Source organism: Dasypus novemcinctus, chromosome 2 (genome assembly GCF_030445035.2).
Source record: "Dasypus novemcinctus isolate mDasNov1 chromosome 2, mDasNov1.1.hap2, whole genome shotgun sequence".
Classification (NCBI taxonomy): Eukaryota; Metazoa; Chordata; class Mammalia; order Cingulata; family Dasypodidae; genus Dasypus; species Dasypus novemcinctus.
The window spans coordinates 15710225-15721749 of NC_080674.1; the positions used below are offsets into that span (position 1 = coordinate 15710225).

Consider the following 11525-nt stretch of genomic DNA (forward strand, 5'->3'; position numbering starts at 1 on the left):
TTTTTAAATTTCTCTCGCCTTCTTTCCCCCTCCTCCCGCATTGTCTGCTCTCTGTGTCCATTCGCTGTGCATTGTGTCCGCTTGCATCCTTGTCAGTGGCACTGAGAATCTGTGTTTCTTTTTGTTGCGTCATTTTGCTGCATCAGCTCTCCATGTGTGCAGTGCCACTCCCGGGCAGGCTGCGCTTTTTTCGTGCAGGGCAGCTCTTCTTGCAGGGAGCATGCCTTGCGTGTGGGGCTCCCCGACATGGAGGACACCCCTGCATGGCACTCCTTGTGCGCATCAGCACTGCATGTGGGCCAGCTCACTAGACAGGTCAGGAGGCCCTGGGTTTGAACCTTGCACGTCCCATGTGGTAGGCGGATGCTCTATCAGTTGGGTCAAATTCGCTTCCCTCTTATTTTCTTCTTGATTCTTTCTTTCCTTTTTTTAACAATGAAAATGAATTGCATTTATAATTAGACTGAAACAGTAAATGCTCTTTGGTGGAGATCCTATTTAAAAACCACAGACTTTCCCAGCAGTTAACTTTTTAAATATATTTTAAGCATGTCTGAACATCAAAATGACCAGAAGTTCATTAAATCCAAGGATGTCTATCATTAGAAATAAAAAACATCAAATAGTACAAATTTAGGGAACAAGTTATTTTATAAAGAAAACCAAGCCCTCCACCTGTTTGCAATATACTGACATACTCAATATCAAGCCATATTTTGCAACAGAAAGGAACAATGGCGCTCCATTCTGAAACGAGTGGCCCCAAACTCAGTTATCCGGGACCAAATGCATGTTTGTCCTTTTGCATAAGCAATTAAAAATAGCTCAAGACAGAAATCAGAAGAGTAGTTGCTGGTAAGGAAGGGGGACAGAGAGGATCACCAGGGAACTTTCTGGGCTGATGGAAATGTTTTACATCTTCCCTGGGATGTGCATTACACAAAGGCGTGCATTTGCCATTTGACGAAACCCATGGACCTGTACACTCAAGATCTGTGCGTTTCACTGTATGAATATGATACCTCAATTTTTAAAAAATGAAAACAGGAAAACCAGCCCCCTCTCTGGGGAGGGAAAAAAAAAAAAAGGGCAGCTTAAGCCTAAAAGTAAATAAGAATTTTAGAAAAACTAAGTAGATCCTGCTCTTCGGCTACTGATGTTCACTGCCATCAACTAATAGCTTCTGGACCCTTCAGTGGGCCTCTGTTGTTCTCCGAATTAAGTCTAAGCTCCTTCATGCTCACTGCTGAGACACTGGCTTGTCTAGGAAAGTCTGGTAACACTCGGTGGCTAGTTACCCACCAAGCCAATGTCCCCGCCCTCATTTAGTGAACAACCCAAAAGGTGTGAGTCCCAGGTGGCGTAACACCTAAAGGTGCACCTAATGGCAGTGCACCCATGTGTGGGAGTAGAAATGAGGCACACCCTACTTGCATGTCAGGCTCCAGGACAGGCTTCCAGGTAATGAAGGGAGGGGATATCGCACATAGCCATCCCCCAGAAAGAGTAAGAACAACAGGGCTCAGAAAGGCCTCATGGGAGTGGCATATAAATGTGAAGCCTGAAGTTGAAGACAGCGCTACTATGACTCTGATTTTGGATAAAGATGACTGCAAGCTGTCTTTCCAATGGCAGTGGGGTGGCAGAGTACTTGGCTAGAACTATCGGGGTGAATGTTACCTCTTTCTTAATATGCTTGATTATTTGTTACTCTCTTCTGCACAGTTTGTCTTTATAAAATGTCAAGCTTAGGCCACACACAGTGTGAGGCCTCAGTGTCCTTAGCCACAGTCAATCTCCTGCCAAACCAGTAAAAACACTCAGAAGTCAGAGACCTTTTTTTTTTTTTTGATAATCTGCTATTTTAGATTCTCTACACTACTATTCCCCTCTATTAAAATGCATGACACAGTGGTCACCAGATCTCTGGGTGGTTTATGAAGCTGCATTAAAGAATATACAAAATTCTTATCATCTTAAAAGCAGCTTTCACAACATTGTCAACGAAAAATTGCACTGACAAGGTTCAGGCAAATATAAGCTATATGTAGTAGGGAAGAGACCAGCAGTCCACAGTGAAAGAGAACAGAAGTTGTGTGTGTGTGTGTGTGTGTGTGTGTGAGAGAGAGAGAGAGAGAAAGCACGCGCATGTGAAGAAGGCTATTGTGAGAAAGATACCAGAAAGCTACGCTGATAGAAAGACCAGAAGGCTATTGAGTGTGAGAAAAATCAGAAGGCTATTGTGATATATATATATAGAGAGAAAGACCAGAAGGCTATCACAATGGGGTAAGAGTGGGGGCTCAACTCCAAGGGCAGGAGAGTTTTCGAGGACTGGGATGAGCTAGTGGAAGGTACTAGAAGGAGAAGTCAAGCAATAGGATGTGCCATTACATGACATTATCTCCCAAGTTTACTGTTTTTTTTTTTCCTTTGTTTTTTTTTTTTTATTGACTTTGTAATAATATTACATTAAAAATATATATATATGTGAGGTCCCATTCAACCCCACCCCCCCACCCCCCCTCTCCCCCCCCAACCACACTCGTTCCCATCATCATGACACATCCATTGGATTTGGTAAGTACATCTTTGGGCACCTCTGCACCTCATAGACAATGGTCCACATCATGGCCCATACTCTCCTCCATTCCATCCAGTGGGCCCTGTGAGGATTTACAATGTCCGGTGATTACCTCTGAGGCACCATCCAGGGCAGCTCCATGTCCCAAAGACGCCTCCACCTCTCATCTCTTCCTGCCTTTCCCCATACCCATCGTCCACCATGTCCACTTTTCCCAATCCAATGCCACCTCTTCTATGTGGACATTGGATTGGTTGTGTCCATTGCACCTCTATGTCAAGAGGAGGCTCAGATTCCACATGGATGCTGGATGCAATCCTCCCATTTTCAGTTGTAATCACTCTAGGCTCAATGGTGTGGTGATTGTCCTTCTTCAACTCCATCTTAGCTGAGTGTGGTAAGTCCAATAAATCAGATTGTAGGTGCTGGAAGTTTACTGTTGAAACCAGGAGAAATGTGTTCTGTTTGGATTCTGTAAGGGCCTAAGTAAGGGGGTCAGGGGCCTACAGTCTAAAGTTTAGTTACGTTGAGGGGAAACTGAGGCGCTAGTCTGTCACACCATGGATGTTGCTTAACCTTTGTAGTTTTCCAGGGTGCAGGTAAAATTCAACACTGTCAACAAAAATGGCCATGCCTAAGCCATATCATATTAGAATATGATAGTTAGGAACTTGAATACTTCCCTGTATTTAATGTTATATTATTTTAAAACTGAGAAGGGATTCTGAAAAGCTTATTGCCATGACTCACTATAATTTCAGTTGAAGACAATAACCTGGAGCAATCAGTGCTCAAGACAAATGCTCACACAGGACAAGAGGTGAAAACTTTCTGATCCACAATATTCCTCTTCAGATCTCTTTTTAAATTTCTTGCAGCTGAGGAAGATGATAGTCACAAAGCCAACTTCTGATCTTCCTAGTTCCTGGCTCAACTCGCTCTTGAAAAAGTCTCATTAACCTACCAGTTGGCATTCTGTTTTTCAGCCATTTAATGCCTGCTAAATGTCCCAAGGAGCCTCAGCCTCACTTCTCAAAGTCACCTTTGAAGCTTCCCACCCAGGGGTTCATACACTCTCTTTTCACTGCCTTCAAGCCTGGAAATGGATGAATGGCCAACTACAGAGAGGCCAGGGAGACACAGGATGTCTGCGGGCAACGGCGGCCTTGGAGACGTATGGGCAGTGCCTCTCGCCCCCACGCTCCCTGAAAGGCAGTTGCTCCATTCGGTCCCTCCGCACTGAAGGTTGGGGATAATGATGGAGGTCCATGCTGCGAGAGGACTGCAGATTCCTACCCGCCAAACACATCTTTGAACATACAGAAAGGCAATCCTCTAGCAGTGCCAAAGACGTCAGAATCATCAAAAGCCTCACCAAACCAGTCATATATCAAAATACTACAACAAAATGAAAAATCAGCTCTGACATGTACTCTAGTAAACCAAAACATACTCCTTCAGCTAGAAACGAAGCTGGTCAATCTGCTCTTAGGGACCCTATGTCATTTCCTGAACCAGGTATACAGGCATTTTTGATAACTTGTTGTCTAGAGGGAAAGAGTCTCAGTTCTCTGACAAATAACCAAGTTATTTTCCTTCCCAGGATGGATGTCTAAAACATTTTTGGTGTGGATAATCAACTGCATAACAGAAATGGCAAGTCATAATGCATAAACCTTAGAGTTGACTGAGATAGGTTGGTTTTGTGATTTTTAGCTCATTTGGTCTCACAGTATCATCAGTGGGTTTTGGTCGTTGGATATGAAGCAAGGGAAATAGCAAACACAAAAACAAAACAGAACAAACCCTGGGCTATATGGCTTAAAATGGAATTTGTTAATTTAGCCATTTGGGGACTACCTTCACCCTTGCAGACTGCTTCCACTCTGTAATAGTGAAAAACCTGGCTGGTTGTTGTCCCCAAGTCCTGGGGAGACATCCTCTGTATCTCGGACTCTCCTTTAATAGGAGTGTCTTTTGTTATCCGTGGTGAGCCCAACTCTTCACCAGAGAGTTTGAAAGCTAAGGAGATGACAGGAAGGGGCCAACCATACCTGCAGCCTGAGAGTGGGGGCTGGTCACACCAGGAAGAGGCACCTCATGCCAGTCTGACCTCCCCAACCTCTGGGAGGGGAAGGGGGCTGTAGATGGAGTTCAACCACCTGGGCACCGAGTCCATCAATCATGCATAACGAAACTTCCAGAATTAAAGACACACAGTGGAGACAGGAGGGTGATGCATCTTGACTCCATGTGCAGAGGACATGGAAGGTGCATTGGTTTTGGCTTCTTCTTTGTACCCTTTTACTCTAATAAAAACTATAATCGCAAGCCTAACGCTTTCAGTGAGTTCTTTGGAGCAGTCCAGTGAATTACTGAACCTGAGGGAGTGGTGGGAACTTCAGATCTGTAGCTAGTTGGTCGGAAGTGAGGGTGGCCTGCACCCTGAACTTGTGGCAGTTGCCTGCTGGGCAATCTTGTAGGGGGTCACCCTTAACCAGTGGGGTCTGGCCTGACTCTGGGAGTTAAGAGTCAGAAGTGGTTTGAATCCATTTACTGCAGTGTTTGCAGGTAGAAACTGAAGTTTTTGAAGCCTGTATACACCCACTTGGATGACAGAAGCACTTAGAGAAAGGAGGAATGGGGTTATAATATCCAGGTAAAAAGAAACACTCCAAACACCTTGCAGTTTCAACACCATGACCATGGCCCTCCTGCTCTACTGCAATTACTGAACACCTCATCGTGTGTTATAATAAACTGCAATGTTATAATGAATTAGGTATTTTACTCAGTGATGCCCCGATTACAAAGTGTTTCATGTATGCTTTCTTAACCAGGATCTAAGCAATTTGGGGGCAGGGGCCATGTCAAATACAGCAATTCTTCTCTTGCTCAAAGGTCGCTTAACTGCCATTAACTCTAGAAGCTAGCTCGATATAACCAAAACACAATTAGTGCAAGGCAGTGAAACTGGTGTCCAAAAGTGGAGACCTCCATACAACTGTAATGAATTTTAGTTTCCAGGGCCCGGAGGAGATCTGAAGTAGAAAGTTCAAAGGTGCTCAATACATATTAGCCATTTTTATTATGGTTTTTATCATGATAATTGAAGTGGTTAAATAGGCACATTGATCAGCAAGAGAAGGAAACTCATAGTTGGCCACTAGTTAGTAGAAAAATGATGACAAGCAGATACATTAACTAAAAATTTAAAAAACACAAATATACACAACTCACTCCACATCTAAGAGTGTCAAGAATTCCACGGGGGGGGGAGGAGGGAGGGAGGGAGGGAGGGAGGGAGGGAGGGAGGAAGGAAGGAAGGAAGGAAGGAAGGAAGGAAGGAAGGAAGGAAGGAAGGAAGGAAGGAAGGAAGGAAGGAAGGAAGGACTAAAAAAAAAAAAAAGAACCCCACAGGACTGGGGTCAGCAGGCTACAGGGTTTGGGAGGACTGGCCAGAATTAGTTCTGATTGGTCAGTACTGAGATGTTCGTCATGAATTTTTAATATTCCCTGTCAACAGTTATCCCTAATTTTCCAAGACAGCAATGGACATTCATAAGGCACCAAAAAGTGTTAAATTATGGATGCCATACTACATTTATTCAATAAGATAGAAAAGTGTACACTATAGGTTCGATTAGTACTTATCCTAAAAAGAGAGAGAGAGAAAAGATTTGTACTTAAAAGGGTAAACTTCCGTTATTAAGAAAATTCACTTACATGGGTAGCTCATATCCAGATGCTATATAAAACAGGGCTTTCTGTATTTCTATTGCCTCTCCACAGCAACTAATATTCAGAGGTGCTCAGAAAATCCCTGATTTATGTTTAATGTCATCAACCAACTCACGCTGGCATGGAATATTATTGATCCAGACTCACATGGCACCTGAAAGGAATGATTCTCCAGCCCTGATTTCTTTCTCTCCCCAATATAACTGCCCCCACTGCCTCACAACAAAGAAGAGAAAAAAGACATGGAAACCAAATTTCTTATGATTGGTTTAAAACTGAGCTTGTCACATCTAAAAAGAGTTACAGTACTATGAACATTACAGTGTACACTTTAAAAACTGCTCTTTAAAGAGTTTGATCTATTGTTAGAGAGACAGACATTGTCTCACTGTATGAAGCATTTGTTTCTCTTCTAAAAGATATGCCTGGGAAGAAGTATAATGACAAAGTAGTATTTAAGCTTGTCTTCAAACCAGTACATAAATTAATGGGTAAACAAACCTATGGCAAGATTATACCTTCATGGCTCTAGAAACAATTGCTCACCTATAGGTACATCTAAAGAGAATGGGGAAACGTGGTAGAAAAGTATCAACTGGACTAGGGAGGTTACAGCGTCCTTGACTAAATATGGGCTGCAAGAAAACTATGACCTCATTTTCTATGTATGAATGAGAAACTGAAACGGGCACCAAATTATGACAGGCATAAAGCCCATGTCAGAAAAAACATGCTATCTACTTATTACACAGAGATGTGCATTGAAACCTTAGATTGTGAAAAACTGAACAAAAAACCTCAGTGTTTAACAATAGGGGAACACAAAGCAAAGGAAATTACAGCATTCAAAATCACTTACACACTTTTAAAGGATATAGGAGAAGTATTTCTGTGTTCTGTGGAGGAAAAAAAATCAAGACACAAGGCTGTATGCATATATGACCTTAATTACGTTTAAAAATTTTAAATGAAAGCCTGCAAGAAGATATTCCCAATGTGAGTTTTCTCTTTGGAATAGAATTAGAGGGATTTTTAAATTTTCTTCTTTGTTGTTGTTTTTATAATTACCAAAGCTTAAACAATTAGCATATATTACTTTTACAATTAGGAAAAGACAGTATGATTTTGAAATTTATTCCACTAATAGAGAATAGATTAGAGGGGGAAAAAAAAAAGTCTTCCCTAGAAATGATAAGTAGCAACAGTTGCTTAGAAATTTAGCTTTGGGGTTTATATTTCTGTCTAAAAGTACTTTGGAAAATGGACCATACAATAGACACTTGGATTATTAGTTAAGGGGAGCTCTGCCCGGGAGCTCTCTTCCAACTGTAGTGACCTTGGATGAGAGTCCTCCCCAGTAGTGGCCAGTGGCCTACACTACATCCTCCATTTTTTATTCCTGTACCTGGCTGTCTAATGTAAAACCTGTTCATCTGTGTGTGTGTGCACACACACATTTCTCTACACATCAGACCAGAGGAAAACCAGTCCTTTACTTGTTAAGCTATTTTTCCAGGTCTCTCTCTTTTTTCCATTTTGTGATCTGAATAACTGAGACCCCTCTTTTACTGTGGAAGCTAGGCCCCAAGTTTGAAAGAGTCTGGGGGTGGGATGGGAGTGGCATCTTGGAGTTCCTACAGTACTTCTTACTACAGTAATTGCGGCAATCCATACGCAAAGTTTTTCATTTACAGATAAAAAGTGAAGGAAAAAAAAAAAAGTAAAAATAAAAAAAGACCTGGGTCTTTGAATTATATTTGACCCAACCAAATCTAGAGAATCATCTAAGGCAATCTGAAAAAACTAAAGTTAATATTCACATGTGAATGAGTAGGTTATCTGGCACTAAGCAACACATATTTCTTCTTAACTGAGAATTTCAACTTTCCTTTTCAAAGTCTTAACAGCAAAGTTGTCCTTGATATTTTAAGTGTCATTAAGCATCTTCCAAAAAAATATTCACCGATTTATTCTACCTAATTTGGTGGATTTAGTGGGGACTTTGTACCAAATTTAGTTTTAAACAGAAACAACAGTTCTATGAACAAGGTTGTATAAAATGGGCATTTGTAGATATTTTAAAAGAAATACAGGGGAAACGGACTTTGGCCCAGTGGTTAGGGTGTCCGTCTACCACATGGGAGGTCCGCGGTTCAAACCCAGGGCCTCCTTGACCCGTGTGGAGCTGGCCCATGCGCAGTGCTGATGCACGCAAGGAGTGCCCTGCCACGCAGGGGTGTTCCCCGCGTAGGGGAGCCCCACACGCAAGGAGTGCACCTCTAAAGGAGAGCCGCCCAGCGCGAAAGAAAGTGCAGCCTGCCCAGGAATGGCGCCACCACACTTCCTGTGCCGCTGACGACAACAGAAGCGGACAAAGAAACAAGACGCAGCAAAAAGACACAGAAAACAGACAACCGGGGGAAGGGAGGGGAATTAAATAAATAAAAATAAATCTTTAAAAAAAAAAAAAAAAAAGAAATACAATGCTCAAAATATATCTTAGCTTCCTCCTTGACAGTCTGTATTGCTCTAATGATAAAGACCAAGTGGTTTTTAAGTAATTTTATTGTGAGGTGTCAGTTCTTTCTTATCTTTTTTTTTCTCCTCTAGACTAAATATTATGCTGACCTCGTGAAAATAAGATTGGGGTTGAATAGCTTTCTGCATAATTCGGCTCTTCTTACATGAACTTCTTGGTCATGTAAGGGGGGCTCCAGTAATTGTCTTATGTCTGGGGAGGCTTGAAAATTCAAAATATGACAGCTAAGATTTAATTTAGACCTACACTGGGAATCAAAAAAGCTAAAACTTATTTCTAAGTTTCTAAGAACTCCTGGGCAGATCTCAGTGAATAAGCTTGACTGGAGGCAGATAACAGAATGGTTAAGAGTCATCCAGATGTGGACTTGAACCCTAGCTCTGGCATTTACTACCTGAGTGATCTTGGGCAAGTGACTTAACATGTCTAGGCTTCTGATTATTTCCTCATATTAAAATATGCTGAGATATTATAAGCAGTGTATATACATATTGGAAGCTATTATTACTTTTGAATTCTCCATATGTAAAAACAGATAAAAATAATTATAGGTATACTGTAATTACCATAGAGCATTTTGGTAAACATCCTATTAACATTCCATGATTCTATAAACACTATTTTAGTTTTTGCAATAGATGTGTTCTCATTCTTTACTATAGTACCAGGGCGTAATATTAAAAAGGTCATTCTATTCCATGTAGCTTTACTTCACAGTAGAATTCAACTCCTCTTCCTTTGCCCCTTCATAAATTACCACCACCACCAAAATTGGAGGGAAAAAAGTGATAATAGGTTTTGCTAGTCTTGTTAGAATAAATACCCCATAATATCTGGATTTTCTCCCTGACTGGGCAATAAAATGACAGGAAAATCTATATACAGCAGATAATGTTCATGGAGACTATTAAGAGGCTCTGAGTGGATTATAAAATGCTCCTCTTCCTTAGCACCCCCCACCCCCACCCTACTAACAGCTTTGGAATAATTTATGTACAATTCCTTTACCCAGTCACATATGTGCAGCCTATTCTGATGTCAGTGGGATCTTACACAGAGCGGATTTCCATTTTTAAAGTTCTGCCCACATTTTCTAAAGAAACCACAAACCGAGATGCTTATAATCATAAAAACCTCATCTAAGAAAAACTGGAAATGATTTTACTCTCCCTATGTTCCTGACAAGTCAGGGACTTAAGGGCTGATGAGATGTTTTATTTTTCAATTTGGCATTTGTTGATCATCCCCAAAGCATGCAAGCCAGAGGCTGCCTTTACCTTTGTACTCCAATATTACCTCCCCCATAGGATTAGTAAATTCCTGAAATACAAATCAGCATTCACTCACAGCAAGGTGCAATACACCTGCCCACTCTGAAAGAAGAACGGTGGAGGCCTTCGTGTGTCCGTATGTCTGGAACTTGAAAACTCATGTCGGGAGCTGCATATTTTCAGAAGTCTAACGCAGACCTTCTTTTGCAATAGGTTTATTTATCCCCCTCTTCACTGTGCTTCAAAGCAGCTAAGGTAAAATGCTCTTCTATTCATTACCCACATATGGCCAGGCCACTCTTTAGCTCACACTGTAATTCTTCCCCTGTAGTAGAATACTAAGAATAAGTGAGTTCTGTTCTTCTCACCCAGTACAAAACAATTATTATCTAACGCCAGAAGGCAAAGCAAGGTTTTGGAAACCAATCCATTTCTTCCCTCTATGTCTACACTCCTAGCTCTGATAAAATAGCCCCTCTATCAGGTAGCCCATAACCTCATAATACGCTTGCATTTAAGAGATAAGGACCTCAAACCAACACTTGTTGATAAAAATTTCTGTGCAAAAAGACAGACCACCTAGCACTTTGCTCATGTCTGCTATAGTTGGGTTAGCAACATATGAAGGATGAGTTTGAATTTTAGTCCCAGGATAAACCATCTGTATGGTTGTCTCTTACGTGTGGCCTCCCTTGTGTGACCTCAGAAGATCTGTCCTTACACAGTAAACAAATCCTTAGTTATAGCAGCCTTTTATTAATTCAAGGCAAATGTGAGGCAATACTGTGGTAAGCTTCAGACTATTAACTATGATAAAGACCACTCTTATTTTCTCCAGTTATTCCTACAAGAATATTTCTCTTTCCTTCCCACTGTCTCGCTACAGTTCAGGGAGAAATGATCAGGTGAGCAGCCTGGGCTTTCTGACAAACCTTTGGGGCAGATCCAAGAAGCTAAGCCTTAAAATAGTAAAGAGCTCAGCACTTGATTCATCTGCAAATCTGCAATGTAGTAAATTCAGACCTAAAAACTTTTCCACAGATTACAGGAAATGCCCAATCTCATCAGTTAATTATGGAAGCAGGGAAGAAGGAGGAAAAGAGGAGAAACCTTTGGGGTCTTCCAGGGCAGAGGAGAGGGAAACAAGTACACAATCAGCAGCAAGTTTTCAACACAAAAATACAAAATTTCATCAAACGAAATTAGTCAGCTTACTAGGCAAAGGTCTCTGGAGAACAGGCTATACTGTAAACACCTATCAGCAATGAAATGTAAAGTAAAAGGCAGTTCACAGTGGGGGCTATGTATTAGGAAGCTGGGAGCTTATGCAGTTGCAATCAATCAAAAGTTCTGCACACAGAGAGACAAATGCAGGCAGATATTCCTCAAA

At 41.4% G+C, this 11525-nt stretch overlaps 1 protein-coding gene across 1 annotated transcript in view; it reads right to left on the reverse strand.

Annotated features, from left to right (window-relative positions):
* Positions 1–11525, reverse strand: part of ANKH (ANKH inorganic pyrophosphate transport regulator) — a 140880-nt gene that overhangs the window by 127748 nt on the left and 1607 nt on the right. The window lies entirely within an intron of this gene.